Source organism: Triticum dicoccoides, chromosome 1A (genome assembly GCF_002162155.2).
Source record: "Triticum dicoccoides isolate Atlit2015 ecotype Zavitan chromosome 1A, WEW_v2.0, whole genome shotgun sequence".
In the NCBI taxonomy this organism is placed as follows: domain Eukaryota; kingdom Viridiplantae; phylum Streptophyta; class Magnoliopsida; order Poales; family Poaceae; genus Triticum; species Triticum dicoccoides.
Genome location: NC_041380.1, coordinates 148848077 through 148858116, shown reverse-complemented (window position 1 = coordinate 148858116; position 10040 = coordinate 148848077). Strand labels below are relative to the sequence as shown.

The 10040-nt window shown below is 39.2% G+C and overlaps 1 long non-coding RNA gene across 7 annotated transcripts in view; it reads right to left on the bottom strand.

Moving 5' to 3' along the window:
* Positions 1-4934: 4934 nt before the first annotated feature.
* LOC119368084 overlaps positions 4935-10040 on the bottom strand; it is a 13642-nt gene continuing 8536 nt past the window's right edge. For 5 of the 7 annotated variants that reach the window (XR_005176521.1, XR_005176524.1, XR_005176527.1 and 2 more), the window contains one exon: positions 4935-4985. This is a non-coding gene — a long non-coding RNA (uncharacterized LOC119368084). Of the gene's footprint in view, positions 4986-5884; positions 5930-7043; positions 7239-10040 lie in introns of those variants that run through there. The other 2 variants (XR_005176523.1, XR_005176522.1) reach the window with 2 other exon arrangements.

Below are 10040 nucleotides of genomic sequence, written 5' to 3'. Positions count from 1 at the left end.
AATATCTTAAATCATAGAAGAACATTTTCTTTTGCTGGTATGTGAAACTAGGTGGTATAAATTTAGCAATAATATAATTAGCATAATCAGCATACCATGGAGCAGTATGAGAAGCATCTATGACATTTAATTGTTCATCGGGAAAGCTATCATCAATAGGTAGTGGGTCATCAAGAACATTCTCTAACCTAGACAAGTTGTCTGCAACGGGGTTCTCAGCTCCCTTTCTATCAATAATATGCAAATCAAATTCTTGTAGCAAGAGAACCCATCTAATAAGTCTAGGTTTAGCATCTTTCTTTTCCATAAGATATTTAATAGCAGCATGATCAGTGTGAATAGTTACTTTAGAATCAATAATATAAGGTCTGAACTTATCACAAGCAAAAACAACTGCTAAAAATTATTTTTAAGTGGTAGCATAATTTCTCTAGGCATTGTCTAGAGTTTTACTAGCATATTGAATAACATTTAATTTCTTATCAACTCTTTGCCCTACAACAACACCTACAGCATAATCACTTGCATCACACATAATTTCAAAGGGTAAATTCCACTCAGGTGGCTGAACAATAGTGTAGAAATTAATGCTTTCTTAAGTATTTCAAATGCTTCTACACAGTCATCATCAAAGACGAAAGGAATATATTTTTGTAATAGATTAGTCAGAGGCCGGCAAATTTTTGAGAAGTCCTTAATGAACCTCCTATAAAAACTGGCATGACCAAGGAAACTTCTTATACCTTTAATGTCCTTGGGACACGGCATCTTTTCAATACAATCAACTTTAGCTTTGTCAACTTCAATACCTCATTCAGAAATTTTATGCCCCAAGACAATACCTTCATTAACCATAAAGTGGCACTTCTCCCAATTCAAAACGAGATTAGTTTCTTCATATCTCTGCAAAACTTGATCAAGGTTGCTCAAGCAATCATCAAAAGAGGAACCATAAACAGAGAAATCATCCATGAAAACCTCACAAATCTTTTCTCAAAAGTCAGAGAATATAGCCATCATGCATCTTTGAAAGGTAGCAGGTGCATTACATAAACCAAAAGGCATACATCTATAAGAAAAAGTATCAAAAGGGCAAGTAAAAGTGGTCTTTGCTTGATCATCAGCTGATGTAGATATTTGAGAGAAATCAGAGTAACCATCTAGAAAGCAAAAATGTGTATGTTTGGATAATCTTTCTAGCATTTGATCAATGAAAGGCAAAGGGTAATGATCTTTTTATTAGCTTTATTTAATTTATGGAAATCAATTACCATCCTATAACCTGTAATAATTCTTTGCGGGATCAATTCATCTTTATCATTAGGAACGACAGTAGTACCTCCCTTCTTAGGGACACAATGGACATGACTTACCCACTGACTATCGGCAACGGGATAAATTAAACCTGCCTCAAGGAGCTTTAATATTTCCTTTCTTACCACTTCTTTCATCTTAGGATTTAGCCATCGTTGGTGATCAATAACTGGTTTGGCATCTTTCTCCAAATTTATTTTGTAGAGTGGGACTAATGCCCTTAAGGTCATCAAGAGTATATCCAATAACAGCACGGTGCTTATTCAGAGTTTTGAATAATTTATTTTCTTCATGCTCTGAAAGGTTAGCACTAATAATAACAGGATATATCTTGTTTTCATCCAGATAAGCATATTTAAGAGTATCAGGTAAAGGTTTAAGCTCAAACACGGGATCACCCTTGGGTGGAGGAGGATCCCCTAGGATTTCAATAGGCAAGTTGTGTTTCAGAATAGGTCCCTGTTTAAAGAATACTTCGTCTATTTCCCTTCTTTCATTCATAAACATATCATTTTCATGGTCGAGCAAATATTGTTCTAAAGGATCATTAGGAGGCACAACAATAGAAGCAAGACCAATAATTTCATCCGTACTAGGTAATTCCTCATCACGGGGTTGTCTATGAAATTTAGAGAAATTAAACTCATGAGACATATCACCCAAACCAATAGTAACAACATCCTTTTCGCAGCCTATCCTAGCATTAATAGTATTTAAGAAGGGTCTACCAAATATAATGGGACAAAAGCTATCTTGTGGGGAACCAAGAACAAGAAAATCAGCAGGATATTTAACCTTCCCACACAAGACTTCAACATCTCTAACAATCCCAATCGGTGAAATAGTATCTCTATTAGCAAGCTTAATTGTAACGTCGATATCTTCTATGTCAGCAGGTGCAATATCATGCATAATTTCTTCGTATAATAAATGAGGTATTGCACTAGCACTAACACCCATATCACATAAGCCATGATAACAATGATCTCCTATTTTAACAGAAATAACATGCATGCCTATAACAGGTCTATGTTTATCTTTAGCACCAGGCTTAGCAATTCTAGCAGTTTCTTTACAGAAATAAATAACACGCCCATCAATATTATTGGCCAAGAGATCTTTAACCATAGCAATATTAGGTTCAACTTTAATTTGCTCAGGGGGTTTGTGTGTCCTAATATTACTCTTGTTGACTACAGTTGAAGCTTTAGCGTGATCCTTTATTCTAATTGGGAAAGGAGGTTTCTCAACATAAGCAGTAGGAACAATAGGATCATCATAAGTGATAGTCTTTTCTTCAACTTTAATAGGTGCAACTACTTTTGCTTCAATGGGAGGATTATATTTAAACCACTTATCCTTAGAGAGATCAACATGAGTAGCAAAGGATTAACAGAAAGAAGCTACTATCTCAGAGTCAAGTCCATATTTAGTGCTAAATTCACGGAAAGCATCGATGTCCATAAAAGATTTGACACAAACAAACTTAGGTGTCATACCTGACTCCTTACCTTCGTCGAGGTCCCAATCTTCAGAGTTGCGTTTAATTCTCTCCAATAAATCTCATTTGTATTCAATAGTCTTCATCATAAAAAAGCCAGTGCAAGAAGTATCGAGCATGGTTTGATTATTACGAGAAAGCCGAGCATAAAAAATTTGAATAATCATTTCTCTTGAGAGCTCATGATTGGGGCATGAATATAACATTGACTTAAGCCTCCCCCAAGCTTGAGCAATGCTTTCTCCTTCGCGAGGCCAAAAATAATATATATAATTACGATCACGATGAATAAGATGCATAGGATAAAACTTCTGATGAAATTCCAATTTCAATCGCTTGTAGTCCCATGATCCCATATCATCACATAGCCTAAACCATGTCAATGCATCTCCCTTCAAAGATAAAGGGAAGACCTTCTTCTTGATAACATCATCGGGCATACCTGCAAGCTTAAATAATCCATAAACTTCATCCACATAGATTAAGTGTAAATCGGGATGCAATGTTCCATCTCTTGCAAAAGGATTAACTAGCAGTTTCTCTATCATACCCGAAGGAATTTCAAAGTAAACATTTTCAGTAGGTTCAGTAGGTTGAGGGGTAACTAATTGTGGTTCCGGACGAGGTGAAGATACCCCAAACAAACCCCTCAGAGGATTATGTTCCATAGTAACAAGTGACAGTAAATTTCAGCATGCTATATAAATTTTTCCTTACCAAATTCCACCTACCAAAGACGCTTCACTCCCCAGCAACAGCGCCAGAAAAGAGTCTTGATGACCCACAAGTATAGGGGATCTATCGTAGTCCTTTCGATAAGTAAGAGTGTCGAACCCAACGAGGAGTAGAAAGAAATGATAAGCGGTTTTCAGCAAGGTATTCTCTGCAAGCACTGAAATTATCGATAACAGATAGTTTTGTGATAAGGTAATTTGTAATGAGTAACAAGTAATGAAAGTAAATAAGGTGCAGCAAGATGGTCCAATCCTTTTTGTATCAAAGGACAAGCCTGGACAAACTCTTATATGAAGGAAAGCGCTCCCGAGGACACATGGGAATTATCGTCAAGCTAGGTTTCATCACGATCATATGATTCGCGTTCGGTACTTTGATAATTTGATATGTGGGTGGAGCGGTGCTTAGGTGCTGTCCTTACTTGGACAAGCATCGCACTTATGATTAACCCCTATTGCAAGCATCCGCAACTACAACAGAAGTATTAAGGTAAACCTAACCATAACATGAAACATATGGATCCAAATCAGCACCTTACGAAGCAACACACAAACTAGGGTTTAAGCTTCTGTCACTCTAGCAACCCATCATCTAGTTATTACTTCCCAATGCCTCCCTCTAGGCCCAAACAATGGTGAAGTGTCATGTAGTCGACGTTCACATGACACCACTAGAGGGATGACAACATACATCTCATCAAAATATCGAACGAATACCAAATTCACATGACTACTAATAGCAAGACTGCCCCTATGTCCTCAGGAACAAATGTATCTACTCACAAAGCATATTCATGTTCATAATCATAGGAGTATTAATATGCATGATGGATCTGAACATATGATCTTCCACCAAGTAAACCAACTAGCATCAACTACAAGGAGTAATCAACACTACTAGCAACCCACAAGTACCAATCTGAGGTTTGGATACAAAGATTGGATGCAAGAGATGAACTAGGGTTTGAGATGAAATGGTGCTAGTGAAGGTGTTGATGGGGATTGACCCCCTCCCGATAAGAGGATCGTTGGTGATGACGATGGTGATGATTTCCCCCTCCCGGAGGGAAGTTTCCCCGGCAGAACAGCTCCGCCGGAGCCCTAGATTGGTTCTGCCAAGATTTCGCCTCGTGGCGGCGGAGTTTCGTCCTGTGAGCTTGCTTATGATTTTTCCTCGGACGAAAGACTCCATATAGCCAAAGATGGGCATCGGAGGGCCACCAAGGGGCCCACGAGGCAGGGGGTGCGCCCCCCACCCTCGTGGCTGGTGGGTGGCCCCCCTCTGGTGCTTTCTTCGCTCAGTATTTTTTATATATTCTGAAAATAACTTCCATGAAGTTTCAGGACTTTTGGAGCTGTGCAGAATAGGTCTCTAATATTTGCTCCTTTTCCAGCCCAAAATTCCAGCTGCTGGCATTCCCCCTCTTCATGTAAACCTTGTAAAATAAGAAAGAAAAGGCATAAGTATTGTGACATAATGTGTAATAACAGTCCATAATGCAATAAATATCAATATAGAAGCATGATGCAAAATGGACGTATCAATACTCTCGAACTCCCTCCCCAGTACTGGGTGGCGTCGAGGTTATCTCACCACTAACTACATAAAAGAGATTTTCGATGTCGGTGAACTCAGGTATTCCAGAACTGCAACGATAAAATTGTGACAACAACACCTTGGAGCTCAACTCCCCAAGACACTACCACAACCCCTAAATGTCAGGAGGCACCAAGAACAATGTTCTCGTCACAATAATATCGGAATGATCCCAAGATACCCGCGTGATCCTAATTTTTTTAGTGAAAATTGAGGAGAGGAAAGTCAAAACATCTACGTCAGGAGGCCTCACCAGAGAGAAGAAGGGGGCTAAGGAGTAAAAAGAATCCTACTCTCCGATATATATAATCCTAAGACTCGAAACATTTTTATTCTAGACTCAACAACGTCAGCGATTCGATCAAACAGGGGGCTCCTAAGTCGGGGATGGCTCTGGTACCAATTTGTAACACCCAAGATGCAGCTATATCTCCAACGTGTCGAGGCACGACTTACAGGCATAACCGCATTTTGGTTTTGTCGCAAGAAGGGTCATCTTCACACAATCCCATGTACAAGATCAAGGATAAATAAATAGTTGGCTTACAATCGCCATGTCATGCAAATATCAAATAATTCATACATCATTCAGAGTACACACATAGTCCGACAACGGGTGGATCCAAATAAAAGAAGACAACCCCAAATGCTAAATCCCGATCGTCCCAACTGGGCACCACTACTGATTATCCGGAAAAGACATGTAGTAACGGCCAAGGTCCTCGTCGAACTCCCACTTGAGCTCGGTTGCACCACCTGCATCGGTACCATCAGCACCTGCAACTGTTTTGGTAGTATCTGTGAGTCACGAGGACTCAACAATCTCAAAACCACGAGATCAAGACTATTTAAGCTTATGGGTAGGATGTGGTTATGAGGTGGAGCTGCAGCAAGCGCTAAGCAAATATGGTGGCTAACATACGAGTACAAGAGTAAGATGAGAAGCTACGCAATGGTCGTAAACTAGAAGTGATTAAGAAGTGATCCTGGACTACTTATGTTCAAACATAACCCCACTGTGTTCTCTTCCCGAACCTCGTCAAAAAGAGACCATCATGGCTACACACGCGGTTGGTGTCTTTAGTTAAGTCAAGTGTCAGGTTCTCTACAACCGGATATTAACAAATTTCCATCTGCCACATAACCGCGGGCACGACTCTCGAAAGTTTAAACACTGTAGGGGTGTCTCAACTTAGCCCATGACAAGCTCATGATCCACGGAGACAATCCTCCATCGCGGGACCCTCCGATCAGACTCGGAATCCCGGTGCACAAGATATTTCGACAATGGTAAAACTAGTTCAGCAAGACCTCCCGATGCACCGCCCTAGCCTGATAGGAGTAGCACGATCTCATTCTCAGGGTACACCAGATGAGCTAGGCGTACAGGTACCAATATAACCCAAGTTATCAAGGGGCGGTCCCGCACGATGCTCTAGTTTGGACCAACACTCATGAGGAGCACTGACCCATGGGGGTTGATTAAGTCCACGGGGTCCGGAAAGTCCCTATGCAGGTTTTAGTTGTTATTAGGCAAATGGTAAAACCAAGGTTGGGCCTTGCTGGAGGAGTTTTATTCAAAGCGAACTATCAAGAGGGGCCCATAAACCCTCATCATGTTAGAGATGCAAAATCAAGAAACATAACACCAGTATGACGGAAACTTGGGCGGCAAGAGTGGAACAAAACACCAAGCAAAAAGCCTAGCCTTCCTCCCTTTACCAAGTATATAGATGCATTAATTAAATAAGAGATATTGTGATATCCCAACATATCCATGTTCCAACATGGAACAACCTGCAAGGCACCTGCAACTAGCAATGCTATAAGAGGGGCTGAGCAAAAGAGGTAACTTAGTCAAACAACGGTTTGCTAGGAAGGTGGGTTAGAGGCTTGACATCGCAATATGGGAGGCATGATAAACAAATGGTATGTAGCACGACATAGCGATAGAGCGAACAACTAGCAAGCAAACATAGAAGTGATATCGGGGGTAATGATCATGTTGCCTACAAAGTTCTTAAGGTTGTCGAAAGCTTCCTCCTCGTAAACATACTCAACAGGTTCCTCATTCACGAACTCGTCTCCGGCTCTACACAAAGTAAGAACACAAGCAACAGAACAACAATCAATCACGGTGCAATGCACAAGCAACATGATGCAAGACATGGCATGGAATGCAAGGTATGATGTGCAATGCATATGGGTACTCCGGAAGGGAAAGGATGATCATGGAATCAACTTGGCAAACTAAGCATGCCACTGGAAAGAGTGAGTGATTTCGGTCGAAATAGATATAAGGATCACCAGAAACGGATGCACGATTTGCAAATCACAAGCAAAACAAGAACAATGCAACATTGCGCTTAACAGCATCATAGCACTTAAGATGCATCACGAAACTATGCAACAACACTCCAACATAGCAACAAAGCACATGGCAGTGAAGTACAAGTGAGGCTCTACAAATCATGAACACCGAGTTCCTGCTACAACTCACTAGAACAAGCCTAAAACAGCATGGCAAAAATGCAAATGACAGTCAGGTTTCAGACTTAGTGAAAATACTAAACATGGCATAAACAGCATTAGGTAGCAATGTTTAGAGCTAGGAACCAACATGCTACAGGAACATAACATGGAAACCAAGAGCATGGCATGCTAGTACTAAAGGCAATGAACAAAACTCCCTTACTAATCTTGAGCCAAAGATGCACAGAAAAGATGGTAACATCAATGCAAACATGGGAAGTGATATGAAGAGTTTCAGACAGAAGAAAAACATAGCATGGTAAAAATAGATTCATAATAGAAACTTTACAAGCTCGTGCCACTCACCACAAAGCATTGCATGGCATAAAAAGGTAACCAACAGTAGATAGATACAATTATGAAGCTAAACATGGAAAGATCAAGTTCATCGGGTGCATGGATCACTAGCAAAACACATGGCAAAAATGCAATTCATGTTAACAATCTGCGAACAACAATATTTAGCAAAAGTAGAGCATGGTAATGACAAACTACACTACACCATAAATACAACCAGAGGCATGAAAGAATAAAGCATGACCATATCTTCAAAACATCCTTACTGAAGTTAATCAAAATATGCATGGATCTACTTGTGGAAACAAGTCAATATAGCAACATAATGTAACAGGAAAAGACTTAGCAAAAATCCACAGTGTCTGAAATCAGCAACATCACATAGCCTACTTTGCATGCTTGTGCTAGTCACCAAAGAGCTCATAAAAATACAATGATGGCATGGAGATGCTCCAAAAACATGTAGACATGATGCTCAAATGATGCACACACAAAATGCAATGAAAATGACAAATCAACAAGTTCAATGCCACCAGGTTGAGACGACTAAACTAACTGAATAAGGTTTTGAATTTGACTAAAGATGACTGATGAATAATACTATGACTTAAAAGAACAATGACAAAATGGAAGGTTACAATGAATTGTCAGATCACTAAACCAATGCCAAAGTTGCAAGATATTATCCACCAATACCACCTACAAGTGATAAAAAAATGTTTTAAACAAGGGAATGCCCGCCTAGGCCGGCAGATGCAGTAGGGACCTCCTATACTATACTTTTTGCGCACTGGGAGAAGACGCGGCGCGCCCGTTTGGGCCGGCCCATGTCCCAGCGGTCTTTTAAAAAAATCATTTTCCCTGTTTTTGTTTGTTTCTACTTCAAATAATTTGGGACTTTTTTTAATCTTTTTAATAAATCACAAAATGCTTGTGGATTCAAAAAATGTTCGTGATTTTGTAAAAAATGTTTGCTCGTTCAAAAAATGTTCCAATTTTTAAAAACGTATGCCTCGGAAATAAAAAAATCATGATTTTTCAAAAAGTTAGTGTATTAAAAATGTTAATGAAATTGAACAAAATTTCACCAATTCAAAAAATGTTCACGGATGAAAAATATCCTAAAAATTCAAAAATTGTTCGTGACTTAAAAAATAGTCTATTCATTCATAAAATCTTGGATGATTAAAAAATAAGTTACATCAAAAGAATGTTCGTGAATTTAAAAAATTGTTCCACCAATTTCCAAAAAAATGTTCATCAATTCTAGAAATGTTCGCCGATTGAAGATAATTGTTTAAAAATGTTGATAATTTTATAAAAAATATTAGCAAATATAATAAATGTTCATGAATTCAAAAAATGTTCTTGATTTGAGAACATGTTCTAAAATTTGTGAAGTGTTCACAATTTGAAATATGTTCAAGAGTTTAAAAAATGTTCATGATTTCATGAAATTAAGAGTGATAGTGTATCTCGATGATGCAGCAAAATGTGGTCATGGCCATTGGAGATTTTTCTTTTCCGATTGCAACACATGGACCCTTTTGCTACTATATTCAACGAACCGAGTCCCAAAAATCTGTATACAAGGTCCATTATCCCTCATGCTAATGAGGAGCATGTACACGGCACAAAAATGACACTAAACTAACAGAAATGCCAGAAAAACACCGCACTTTTGACCCAATAAAAACACATGTCGGCACAGCCCCCCTCAGCTGAACAGGGTGAGCAATAACTCATTTTTATCATTGACCAAAGTTATCTCATGTGAAATTCAAAATAAATAATTCATATGTTATTCTATAATAGGGGGTGTGGACAAATAGCACGCACGGGAAGTTAGGAACAAAACTTAAACTGCCAAAAAAAGCAAACACACAAAGACAAACAGATTATATTCACCCCCCTCGCCATGGTCACTAGGTTGGGCTGGTTGGCTACCAATTTCTCCCCCATTACCCCACACAACTGCACTCGAACACTGAGGAGAATCGGTTTTTGGACGGGAATGAGGTGCCCGCTCTTCCTCGAAAATGTGCCTTATTGGCCGTGCGCTGAA